We start from the raw sequence: 14071 nt of genomic DNA on the forward strand, positions 1-14071 counted from the left end.
ATGCTTGCTGACTCCATGAAAATGAAGAAGAGTTTGGTTGTAACCTTAATATATGCAGCATCCACGAAAAAAAAACTCCGTAGAGTCCGTAGAGCCCTGAAGCCCCACCCCCACAGCAATGCTATTTGCTACTTTATTTAAAGTTTATTAATATTGAACTTATATCATGTTCTCAATTTGCACCAAATTCAACACTGCATTTCCTTAGGTCTTCAATGATACACCTAGCAAGTGTGAAGTAGACCAGGTTAACGGTTCTCAAGATATGCGAAAGACATACAGAGATTTATATCTCTGCATACCTCGCTGACAGTAAAAGTTCCTATGTGGACAGAAGACACTGCTGCAGGATCCACTGTGAGCATTGTAGCATTTAGCCAGAACCTTGCTAAGTAATGCATTGAATCAGTTATTAAGGTACATTAAACCTTTTTTTTTATTATTATGATCTTTACCTATGCCAAGGTGCAGTAATGCCAACTTTAACCATAACCCGTAATGATGTCGTCCTTCATTTTATTGCATCGTTGGTGCATTTTTGGTACTGTTCATAATCTGCTAGGCCTGGCCCAAATGCACCCCAAGCACTCATGGCGCTTTGTCAAGTTATTACTCTGTAACAAATGCAACTTGACAGCTGGCAAAGTACTTTTTTGTTGTAATTCCTCAAAAAAGTCTAAAAACACAAAAAATCTTTCTTACAGTAACCAGCATGGCTGCCCCTTAAAAGCCAAAGATATAAGCCAAAGATATAAGGTTTTTTTTGTTTGGTTTGTCAGTAAGCGTGAAGTGTACTTCTAGGGACATATCCATTCCCCGATTCAGCTGCAGAGTGAGCGCTCCTCAATTTTACACTGCTATCCAGTACAGGCAGCTGCAGACCCAGATCCAGGGTGAGTCTGAGTCAGACGGAGGGAGCTGCACAGAGGAAGAGAGGCTTTGAGATAACCCTACGTTCTGCCTTCTGCTTTGAAGTGGTGAATTTACAGCCCACAGCAACTTCATGCGATACAGTCGCTGGCTCATGTTTGATATCTTGTTTTGGCAAAAAAGTTACACTTTTCCAATCCGTTGCTAGCACTCAGACAGCTAACTTTGCTTTTTTATTATCTTTTCCACCTGAATGTGGCTGTCACCCTGTTCTCCTTCTCGAACTTTATGTGGAATATACGTAACAGCCAAATCCAATGTGACTAACATAATTCCAAGTTGGATACGGGGTAACTAGAGTAAATGTAATTTGTTCTATCCCACCCCCGTGAATATAAGTATAACATTGTTCAAAATGAATCACTGTCTACAGTTTTGGGATCAAGTATTTGTAGAAATAATTCAAAATGCTAGCATTTTTCAGTGATATTGAGGATTTTCAAGCTCTGGTCTCTCACTTATGTTTACCATGATGCCTGCTAGATTATGCTATAAGTCAACCTCACTGGTATGAGTGCTGTTACTGTGAAAGTCAACAACTGGCACACTGCCAGACCTCTCTGGGTGAAACTTTTGGACGCATGTTTCATGATGCAGGCTGGAATAACACTGTTTTACACCAGTAGTGCTTTAATTATTTGGTTGAAAGGGTGTGCAGAAAAAGTCATTTACTGAAAGAACCTTTTGTACTAAAGCATTTGACATGAATATGTGTACAGTTACACTAATAGTAATAATTTGTTGTTGAGTGTTTTATGAATATTGCAGATTATTCATCTGCAAGCACTAATATAATAATTGGCAGTAAGTTGTAATGTGGTATTGGGGGGAAAGCTTGGATGTTGATGCACATAAATTGGAGACTGGCTTGGAGACTTGTGTTCAGTTGTTAAGCCTTTCAAACCTGAGTGATTAGGCTTGATTTCTCTTAAAAACATAGGATGAAGGTAATGAGCAACTTGAGAGGAAATGGAAAAATTACCTGAAAATATACATAAATAATACAAGCAATACATAAAAGAGAAAATGACCTTGAGAAAGTGAAAAAAATAAAACATATTTGCTCAGTTTTCTGGACATTGTTTCCCTTTTTAAGATAATCCCTTTACAGCTAATTTTCAAGTTAATTTCTCATCACCTTTTACTATTTTTGCAATTTTCTGCACATTTCTTGCAAAGTTGCTTATTGCCCTGTTCCCATGTTTAAAAAAAAAACAATTTTGAAAGGTTTCATAGGTTTAAATGCTTGTGAAAGGCATCTGAACGCAGCACATACATTGTAATTCGACATTTCTTTCTAGAGGTGACAAAAAACAGAAAACCATTGTATTGTTGCTGATATAGTGAATATTGGTAGCATTAACCAGGACAGGGTGTCAGTTCAAGTAAATTTCAGAAATTGTGGATTGACGGTAGTTGATTCATTATTCGGTAGATGAGGGGTTTAGTATAAATACTATGCATTATACTAGGGCTGCAACAACGTATCGATAAAATCAGTTCTAATCTATTAAAATCGATTATTAAATGTGTTGGCAAGGAATAAAATTATCAATTTGTAGTGTCACACGATTATTACATCACTCGCTGTGTCGCAGGACTGTTTACAGCACAACAGCACGGGAGAAGCTGGTGTTTTGAAGAGGCATGGCGGAGGCAGAGAGAAGGTTTTGTCCGAAAACAAATTCACGTTATGCAAAACAAGGAAGTCTGTTAGATTCAAAATATGCAAAAGTGACATGGCATGGCACGCAAGCACGTCGGCTATGATGCAGCATCTAAAACGAAAGCGAAAGTGAGGAGGAGGAGAACTTAACGGCAGGTTAAGTCTCAACAAAAAAACAACACATGTCGAGTTTTAAAGTAAGAAAACGTATGTTGTAAAAGCTGTCAACATTTAGTTTTTGAATTGTTTCTTGTCGTCATTTATTATTTCTAATTTAATATTATTTTGACAGCTCATGCAACTGCATGTTTATGCACTGCACTTTCTGCACTGTAGTCAATCATAGAAAAGAAAAAATGCTTATTTTGATATAATTTCCATTTTTATTTTTTAAAATCTGATTCATCAATTAATCGAAAAAAAAATCGACCGATTAATCGTTTATCAAAATATTTGTTTGTTGCAGCCCTACTACATTATACTACATGAGAGAGTTGTCACTGGATAAAACCAGCCCTAATGACTTTCTCACTCTTAGTAGATGTCTGTATGCACACCCTCTCTTACATGTCTCCATTATCCCGTCTTAAACTGTCTTTCGTTTCCCCTCGAACAGACATACACCACGCACCCCCAACATCCCCCCGCGTGCAAGGCTGGTGGCTCCATTGTGTGACCCATTCTCACACTGTTCCATCTCCACATCACGCAGCCAGCCTTTCACAGCAGCAATTCAGCAGCAACAATCACACACTCACGCCTCAAAAAAAGACCTCTTGCTCCCTTTGCCAACCAATTAAGAGCCATCTGGGCTTGGATGCAGTAAGAAAGCTATTACAAAATCATAAATGTTTTCATATTTTCATGATATGTTTTTGATGTGGAGACTCAAGTGTTTAAAAAAAAAAAAAGCTTTGTTTCCATGATCGGTCTTCCTCGAAAATAAATGATCCTTAAACAGATATGGTGGGCTTATCAATATTTTGTTAATTTGCACGTAGCCAGTGGAGGGCACAGCACAGTTTAAAGACATGACAGAGCCAGTCAGCTTTTGAAGCTGCCATGCAAGTGTGTGATTCCCAGTGAACTTGAGGTCACAGATTCCCAGTGGCTGCGTAGGGCAGGGAATGGAGAGCAGCAGGGTTCAAGCCTTGGGTCACTGGAGCTTCAGAAGTGGCCAGCCAGCTTTTTCCCAGGAGGGATGATGGTGACGGATTCACTGGTGTTTTCTCAAGGTCCACTGAACCCTACAGCAAAGACTCCAACTTAGAGCCCGCAGAAAGAGGGAGCACTCCTCTCATCTCCAGTTCACAGAACTCCAAAAGAGGGGCCGTCTGGATGGGCTCCAGGATGCCTCGAGATACATGAAATCCAGCTGCAACCTCACGGTGGCAGTGCCAAACCTCGTTTCAATCTTTTCCTCCATGTAGGAACTGCAGCGCACCTTAGGCCTCTGACATGCACTGTAATGGTTAATTTCACTATTGTGGGGAAGTGTTGAACCACTGTGTTGTCAAGTAGGCTTTATAAGGCAAAAAGATATGAATAGAAACTCCACTCTGTCTTTTTTTCTTTTCAATCTGACTAAGTTAAAAGGCTTACTTACCCCTAATCAAAATGGCAAGCCCACTGGCATGGTATGTCCCAGCTGTGGCCCTGGCGCAGCATTTCCCTTCTCCCCGTACATTGTTCTGGGCAGCACATCCAAGAGCTCTTGCTGTGTTATGTACTTATCTGAGGTCAGAGTTGTCATTATCTGGGTCTTGTTGGCACTAAGGCCTCCTCTGATGATTGGACTCCCTCTCAGACCTTCAGCTTTTAGCACTCCCTAAGAACTAACCTCTGTGAAGAGCAGGCAATCGACCACCTGCAAATCTCGCCCAGGGCTGCATCTGCGTTTAAAGGAGTTTGCTTCATGACATCCTGTCACATGTGTGCTGTTTGGCACAGATGCTCCAACATTTACCACTGATTTTTTTTTTTCCTTTTTTTTTTTTTTTTTTTTTGGTTGCAGGCAATTAGTAAAGTAGAAATGTTCTGACAGGTGATGTATGTTCACTCTTTCTAACCCTTTGAAACCAAATTGGCTTGATTTCTTTCACAAACATAGGATGAAGGCAATAGGAATTGGGGATTGAAATCCGGTTTTGCTTTTTTCAAAACCCGGAAAAATTGTTAACATTTACTGCTGTGGAGTCCTGTGGGTCCATTACTGGACATTACATCTTGAGCTGAGTCACCTCATCGAAATCCAATCACTGGTCTGCATATATCGATTGTCCATAAAAAGTTTTTTTTTAATACAATTGAATTTATACCCAACAGATATTAAACCAAGCGAAGAAGAAATCTTGTGGTCAAGGGGGGAACACAACCTCCATGGCTAAATACATCAACATTGTGCATCAAATTAAAACTTAAATACAGAACCTTTGACTGTCTTTGGGTTGAAAAAACTCCTTTAACTCCCTGAGCTGCTGCTGCTTCACAGCTGGCTCAGTCTTCATCAACATCCTCTAAATATTGATAGTGGTATCGATAAAGACTTGGATTGTTAAGGAGTCTTGATGTCTTGACCAAAAAAATAATGATCCCCATAGAAAACAATGAGCAACTTAACAAGAAATGGCCCAAAAACTAGCAAGAAATTAGTACAAAGTTACAAGAAAATTACCTGAAAAAAGTTTTTAAAAAAGTAAAAAAACATGAACACATATTTTTTTCTTTCTTTTTTGTGATAATATCTAATAATTCCCTAAAAGCTAATTTTCAAGTCAATTTCTCTTACTATGTTTGCAGTTTTCTGCACATTTCTTGCTAAGTTGCTATTTGCCTTGTTCCCATGTTTTCAAAAGAAATCAAAACTATTTTAAGAAGTTCCTTAAGTTGAAATGCTCGTGAAAGGCGTCTGAACGCAGCACAAGAAAAGTGTGTTGATCCAGGTTCTAAAGGGTTAACCAGGTGGCCCAAAATGACTGCAGGCCAGAGACCTCTCATCCAAACACAGAATCCAGTGCCTGGTTTCCAGCTCAATAATAAACTCAGAACACATTGCAGGTTTATTTTTTTTTTCCCTGCAGTATTTTCTATCGTATCACAATTTTAAAGATTGCACAATATTTGGGACGTATTGGAAAATTGATCCTTAGAGGCATTTTGGCATGGATTGAGGGAAAAAACACAACAGGAGACAAGTGTTTGTGAAGGCTTAGGTTTTACAAGCAACACTTCCTCATTCACGTCCGCCCCATGGTGTTACTCTGTTAGGAATTATTTTTCAGAATATGCTGCATTTTGAAAAGATATCTCTCTCCCCCATGCTTCTCTTGTTCACTCATTCTCTTGCTGTCCCTCTCTGTCTTACAAACACACACAGACACACACTGCAACTTGCACACAACCAGACATACACCACCTCTCTTAAGACCGGTTCTCTTCCCAATAGCAATTTTGTCAGAAGTTGACAATGTCTTGATTTAGTTGTCTGGCTGTTCCGGCCAGTTTTCCCTGCTGCGCTAATGTGAACAGGACATCCTGCTGGGCACCAAAGAATACCACTTCACGGCAGCCGCATAGCTGGCAGCTTTTATTTATGGCGCTACCGAAATGAATGGGTATTAGTGTCCAAACATTTCACCATGCTCCTGCAGCCACACACAAAAGCCACTGATTTCCAGCAAATCTGCACTTATTTTATTCAAGAAGACTAAAGCTAGGCAAAGGGAGAGAGAGACAGACAGATAGACGAGTGGGGGGGGGGGGGAGAAACATTTATAATGACTTAAAAGACCTCAAAAGAAGAATAGGACTTGCGTTTGAAAAGGATTTACCAGACAGAAATCGGAAAGAAAAAAATGGCCCCTCCATTTCACTGCATTTTTGTCCGAGTTGAAAATGGAAAATATCTATATCCCCAAAATGACTCAACTTAAGTGCTTATATTCACAAAAACTGCACTTCCTTCACAATCACCCAGTTTGCAGTAGCCCTGTCTTGGCCGGCAGCACAAAGCATTGTATTTTATAGGACTGCACTAGGAAGGAAAAAGTAATTTTATCATCGCTAAAATTCACAATTTTAAAGTGTCTTCAAAAAAATCACTCCTGCTACCATTTTGCAATCCAGGCTGCCTACTGTCTTGTTAACCTATGAATTTTAAGTGGACGGTCCCCATTAGATAGCAGTGGCACTGCTGACTCCTCTTGGCTTTTCTGTAGGGAGCAGGCTGAGGCAGAGTGCTCTCCTGGCCTGCCGCTGCACTTTGCCTGGTCTATGTGTCCGGGACCTCATCAGCACAGAGTCCGCCTGTCCTTGTGTTCCTGCCACTCACCTCCCTGCTCTTCATCTGTCATTCCTGCCCTTCTGCAAACACACTCCACTGACATTTTGAAAAAGTCTGGCATTCACCCTCAATATGGATTTTTGTTGATTATAGCTTTCTGTCTGTGAAGATTGCACGTATTATTGACTTTGCAATCCCATGACTATTTGCACAGCTTTTTCCTCCTCTCTGCATCTCGCTGAAGTCCAGCAATAATATTCCCACCAGTTTCTCATAACCTCTTTTCATTATCCTTTCTTTTTTAAAATATTTTTCCTTTTTTTTCCATATATTTTACTAATCCCCTCTGGCCACGACCCTTTCTTTATGCCACCAGAGATCAGAGTTTCTGCAAAGCTTCGGTCACTGATGTCATTAAGATTGGGATCTGATACACTAAATGTCCATTGGTTAAATGCCCCTGGCCTGAACTCCCTATTGTCCCCTAATTCCAAACGGCAGCTCTGTTTCACTTGCTGCATAATAGCCCATAGGTTAAAGTTCTGCTGCTTTTGCTTTGAATTTACATCTTTCACAGGCTCCGGTCTCTTGTTCCGAGCTGGCGTTGTCTTTTTTTCCTCCTTTCATTTCTAGTGAGCCTCATTGCCTGCAGGCAGCACGGCTGTTTGTGCTGTAGCTTTCCTGACAATCTCCCACATCCAGGCATCTTTTGGAGGGTCAGAGGAGAGCAACTTGACTTAACAGGTCAACGTAAGTGGGCTCCGCCCTTCTCCAGAGGGGAAGCCATGGAGCCCTCCATTAGGAACTGACCTCCACGTTGCACTGCTCTGGCCCCAGCCAGGGTATCACATGGCTCTGCCTGAAACAGGCTGCTCATTAAAGCCTGCTGCCCATAGCAGGATTAGGCCTTTTCATGGTTTATCCTCTACTCTGACAACTGACAATAGGCGAGGATAGCTGCTTCAAATGGAGTGTGCATATGAATCATGGAATTATAACTGCTCTTTCATGATGAGAATATTGGAAAATCTATCCACATGCACAATGCAAAGAATTAATTGGGGTCTGTTTTCAAGGGCACATTGCTACACTATATGAGCCCAAGAAAACGGGAAGGGTAGTAATGAGGTATTTTCAATACAGCACAGCATCTTTTTCACAGCACCTGTACATAGACCACTGTTTGCACACACATACACACACACACACACACACACACACACACACACACACACACACGCCGATAACTTCTGTCTGTAACCTTTGCCCACCATGAGACTTTAACTCAAAGTTTCACTACAGTTAATACACAATGGAGTGCCCTGTTTACTTGTGTTATGATGTTCTCAAAGAGCAACCCCATTAACAGTGGTGGCCCATTCCCCACGACCCTGCGCCAGCTTCCTAAGGGTGTACGGGTTACGGAGGGCCGTGGCTCAGGCGCCGAGTAGGAAACTAAGATGACACTACCTCTTGAGCTGTGTGGGAGGGAGAACGCTGGTGATAGCGACGAAACTGAGCCGCTATCTGCAGCTCCAAGCCCCAGTCATGCTTCCTATTTACACCACAACTCTGTCTGTTTTCATTATTCATATTCCATGTGGTATCATGGCTTGAAAGAGAGTTATTTCCTTCATGGTGGAGGGCAGGTTACAGCTGGCTCTCAGGTCGCACAGCTCACAACAAGTTGGGGCGGGGGGGGGGAGGGTTCTGGATTCAAAGCATCAAAACACCCTGCACAAATAGAAAAGAAATATTTCCCCTGAGACGTAATGCCCAGTCCTCTGTAGTTATCTAAAACATGTAGCTTTACATAAATCTGATGACAGAAAAATCTAAAGGTAAAAATGTCACTTTTAAATTATTGCTTAAAACTGTGCAATGAAAAAAAAAATCATTAGCTCATTAAAAGTGTGAACAACACTATTGTCATTTACATATGAAGCGAAGCTTTTTTTCACACTCATCTGTAATAAACACAATGTGATAAGGTCCATATACTTAAAAAGGTGTTAATGAACTGCAGGTTTAATACTCAATTTTCTATTTCAAATTATTCCCTTATCAATAACCACCTGTCATGTTTTAGAAAAACAATGCATGTTAAAATTTGTTTTGTTTTTTATTTTTGTAGTTTTTTTTTCTGGTTTAAAGTGGCAGCTGTGATATTTTTCAATGAAAATTGAAATTTATGGGAAACATACACGGTATGTCAAGCAGGCATTATAGCACTGAACTTGTACAACTTTAATGGAGTTTTCACAAAATTTATAAATAAAAATATATTTTTTTTAAATTTAATTTTACAGTATGTATCTGACTAAAATCAAAAGACATTTTATATTTGAACTGTCTTGCCCAGACCCAGTTTTATTAATTTTAATTTTAATGACCGCATGGTAAACAGGACAAAATGTACAGGAAATTAATTTAGTTGTTGGTTGTTGTTTTTTTTTTTTTTTTTGAGCAACATTCTTTTGGAGAGCTGTCAAAAACCAAAAGAGGCCAGAGAAGAGAAGAACTGAAAGTCTGTTAGCAACGCAATTAAACTCTGGTAATGAGGTCAGACATCAGATCTAGTGCAAGTGATATCATTACACAGGCTGAACGGATGGGCCGCTCCAGCTGCCATGCTCTTGCTGTGGGATTAGACTCACTGTCCTGAGGGCTGCACTTTTACTAGGCTGACCCCTGGCTGCCACTGGGGCACCAACCACCCCCTGGGCTCCTGGGGGTTTTGGCCCCCTGTCCTGGTGCCAGTGGCACCAACAGGACTGCGGAGAAGTGGACTGTGCTGCCACGTGGGATGACAGGACTCGCAACTCTATTAGAAAGCACAGAGACAGGCAGGCACCAGCACACAATCCACCCTGTGTTGCCAACTACGAATTACTGGGTTCCTTTATTTCAGTCAGCTCATTTGTAAAAACCAACCAACAATGACAAGGTGATAAAAGGACATTGTATCAGTGATTAGAGTGCTACGTTTGAACCTGGTGACGGTTAAGATGTGACTTGCAAATAAAACCTTAAGCTTTTTTTTTTTTTCTGGAGATGGAATCCTTTCTGCTAAGTTAAAATTGTGGTTGATACTTGCAAACAAGATTGAAATAATGAAACATACAGATTGGTAGCAGTCTAATTTTCTTTCCCCATTGTTTAAAGCCTCGTTTGCAAAGTCCCTAGCAGGAGTCGGCTTAATTTGTCTTTTCTTATTTGGTCTGCTTGTGTGTTTTGTGCTGTTCTCTTTTTGTCTCCCATGATTACTTTGAGGATATCGTTATGACATTCAGCAGCAACAATAATTCTTCTGTTCTAATTCATATCAATTAGTAGGGGACGGTAATTCAAACTGACGGCACAGTGTATCTTGAAAGGCTTGCGAGGATGTTGTGGCGGCAGCATCACTGTGCAGCCAAAAGCCACCCTCCTTTCCCCTTTCTTCCCCCCTTTCTGTCTTTCAGTCCACAACAAGGGGCTCCAAGCAAAGAGGACAATACAAGTCGGAGCCAGTACTTTGATAATTAGTTATTGATTGAGAACAATGGCATGGCGTACACTGTCGTATTAGCTAGACGCCAGTAGGTCGCGACACCAAGAGCAGCCATCAAGAAACCAGGGCCAAAACATGCCTGACTCCCCTAATAAGATATTCCTTCATGTTTTTCTCTTTCATTTCCCTCCTCTTTTCCCTTCCTCAGGCATGTTAGCGTTCAGGCTACACAGGGTCAAAAGTATTAATGCTTGTGCACAAACGAGCGTCTGATGAAGGAGAATTTAATTAGAGAATGCCCACTCAAGCTTCTCGCCCTGTTTTTCTTTATTTTATTTTTTTTCCTTTGTTTGCAGGACAAGTGTCCAAAGGAAAAATAGCATTTTAAAAAACATTGTAAATTTTTCTGGCACTGCTGGTATTGTTTTCATAATATACAGAAACATTGATTGCCAAATGAAACACGCAAAAAAATATTGTGAGGCAGTGTTACACATCAAAGACCACCTACTCATGAAGCGTATGTCTGTATGAATTATTTCATGGTGAGAGTCTGCTGAATGGGTCTAATTTTGGCCAGCGTTTAAAATAGGAAAAAAAAAAAAAAATCCAGTTATTATTTTACACATTGACCTGAACTGTGCGTATCACATTCTCTCTGACAGCGTGGAGGGAAAACAGATGCATTTCAGCACACACATATTGATGTTTCTAGTGGCTGATGCATGTCAGAGACGGTGTCATTTGGTGAAAGTTTGGCTTTTAACCAAGCTGTGTTTACATATAATAGAATATCCTCAAATAATTCAAAGGTCTCCTCGCTAAAGAGGGATATGTCAGCGTTGGCATTAGTGTGAAAGAAGCTCCCTAACTCTCCTCACCTGATCCGTGGCCTGTAAAGATGCACCTGGCATTCAACAGACAGGGCAGCAGCGTCAACTGAACAATGGAGGACTGTCAGGCCCGACAGCAGGGCACGGCTCCACCGTCACTGCTCTGACAGGGAGGGCCTCAGAGGGTAAACTGCTTTGCTGGAACTAATTAAACAGATGAAGTTATGACATGAATATGCAGATGTTGTTTACATTTTACCATATGGTATTATTTCAGGTAATAACGCACAGGAGAGCCTTCCCACTCATTAATGTGAAGGGATGGAGTGAGAACACTGTCTATCAAGAGACACTTGGAGCGTGTTGGAGAAGTATGATCAGACTGACACGCGGGTGCTGAAATCTATTTCAAGCCACTCAATTAACATACATGTTGATAGCTATTACAGTTTGATTTGAATTGTTAGCGTGCTGTTGGACCAGCTACTCCTTATTGAAGGTGGAATTTATGCTTCAAATCTACCTAAATGTGTCAGATTTCTTCTCATTTAAAGCGTAAATTTAATTATCGCAACATTAGTCTTGTTACCTGGCATGACAATATTTTACTCTCAAGCTAATCCAAAGCCTCCTTTTGGTATTTAACCCTTGTTTTCTCTTAACTTTCTGTATACACCACTTGTCCTAAGGGTCAAAAATTACCTGCCCTCACTAAACCCCTAAAATTAAGCAGCTTGATTGAATTTTAAATCTATTTTGCATGAAGAAACAACCTGTCATTCATCATAACCTTTGTGAATATCCAGGTTTTCCCTCTTCACAGTGCAGAAAGACTGCATTTAATCAGTGGAATCCACTCGTTTTCATTACAACACACCTGTCAAAGTAGTTTTCTTTGCAAAAGAAGATTATTATTATTATTATTAGTAGTAGTAGTAGTAGTAGTAGTAGTAGTAGTAGTTGTTGTTGTAGTAATAACGGTACTGCATTGGTGTAAACATAATTTTTTTTAATAAGATATATCACTTGTGTAGTCTAAGAAAGTAGAACAAATGTACAAAAAGTAGTTTTAAATGCAGTTTTAAACAGTCTTTAACAACATAGTATATTATACTGTTCAATGAGGACAGTATGCAAGCTTTTGTGCATGGACTTTGCATGTATTGATGTGTGTGTGTGTGTGTGTGTGTGTGTGTGTGTGTGTGTGTGTTTGTGGTTTTTTTTTTTTTGTGGTTTTTGTGGTATGAAAATGATTTTATAACTGTCAAAAATGACCCCTAAGACAAGACTTTAATTCTTCTGGTGTACAGCTTACATGGAAATATGAACTAAGGCAATGTTTCGCTTTTTCTCATATTGGGGTCACTCAAGGAAAAATCTTCGAATTTCAAGTTGAAAAAGGATAATTTAGGGTGTTTTCTATGCTGTTACAACATAGTGGTGGGTCATTTTTGACCCCTAAGACGGCTTAAGGGATAAATTCACTCCTGCAGTTTTTCAGTAGGAAGGTTCCTACTGCCATAAAGCCAGTTTAATTCTCAATGCACAACCTGCATTTAACTCAACTTCTCTATTTTTTTCCCTTTTTTGCAAAGTGTTAAAAGTAGCAGAGCTGTCGGAGTTCTTTTCCCCCAGTTTTGTGTGCAACCTTCCCATTCCCTCGGAGCGGGTGCTGAGAGGTTAAGAGGGAAAGGGCCGATGGAGTCGCGTTTAGTAAGAAGTGTGGGATCACGGGGGCCAGCTGGTGGGGTGATGGGGAGCGTAATTGTGCCCGCTGTGTGGACAGGGTGGGGGGGGAAAGGATGGGGTGAGAAGCCCTGGAAAAAAAGGAGGGGAGGGGACACCTCAATTACCTGTGCTCTCTCTGACCCCTCTCTCCCTCTGTCTCTCCACGGACAGACGCACTGTCTGAGAGGCGGGGCATGTTTCCACAGGCAGATGCACATCCCCCTCCTTTGTTCAAGATAGCATTCGCTCCTTTTCGTGAGCTGCAGAAACTTAATTGCAACAATTTCCTCTCTAATGCCTTTCTCCTTTATTTGTCACTGTCAAAAAATTTGAATTTTCTGTTTCAAAAAAAAAAAAAAAATCAAAGCATTTTTCTGTTGTGTGTTTATGTTTGATCACGGAACTTGGTCAGGGGATATTAGATTAAAGATGTACAACCAAATGAAAAGCACATTTACCTGAACTGAGCAGTTCTCTCAAACATATTCAGCAGGTTACATGCAGCTGTCATAGTTTATTCTGGAGCTCTTGCTTGGGCTAATACAGTAAGTGACAGAGACTGGTGTAAAATCAATACTTCACAGGAGTGTGATGTCTTAATAAACTCTCTGTGTTGTTCAGACAGGAAAGCTAGACATGTACGAGGAGGACTACAGCGCAGGCCATTGTGAAGCTGTCAAGTCTAGCCCTCAAAAGCAGATGAAGCTGTCAGATTATTAATATATTTATACTGACAGGCCCCACGTCCACCCCTAAAACCCTCCCCTCTTTCAGTGTCTCTCAAAAAATATGCTCAGCTTCAAAGACAGAGGCCATGGGGTTGGATGCAAGGTCAGAGGCCAAATACATTTTGAAAGCAAATTCTCTTCCTTTTGCAACCTGTTTTTATTGCTGTCGCTCCCCTTCTCTGTGGCGACCATTCAGCTGAAACTTAGGCTGAATTGGCAGCAGCTTTCAAAGCGCTTGGCAGCCTGGTGATCCTCAGAAGCTCTCAGCTGACATCTCTCTGGGCTTGTCTATGCTCAGGGGTCAGCGTGAGCCCTGACTCCCAGGACCCACTCACTCAGGCGCTACCATGAGTCAGTCCCGCAGACTGAAATTAAAATGTGAAAAGCTGTGCGACTGAAGGCATTCCTCGC

The sequence above is a fragment of the Plectropomus leopardus genome, chromosome 11, assembly GCF_008729295.1.
Source record: "Plectropomus leopardus isolate mb chromosome 11, YSFRI_Pleo_2.0, whole genome shotgun sequence".
Taxonomy (NCBI): Eukaryota; Metazoa; Chordata; class Actinopteri; order Perciformes; family Serranidae; genus Plectropomus; species Plectropomus leopardus.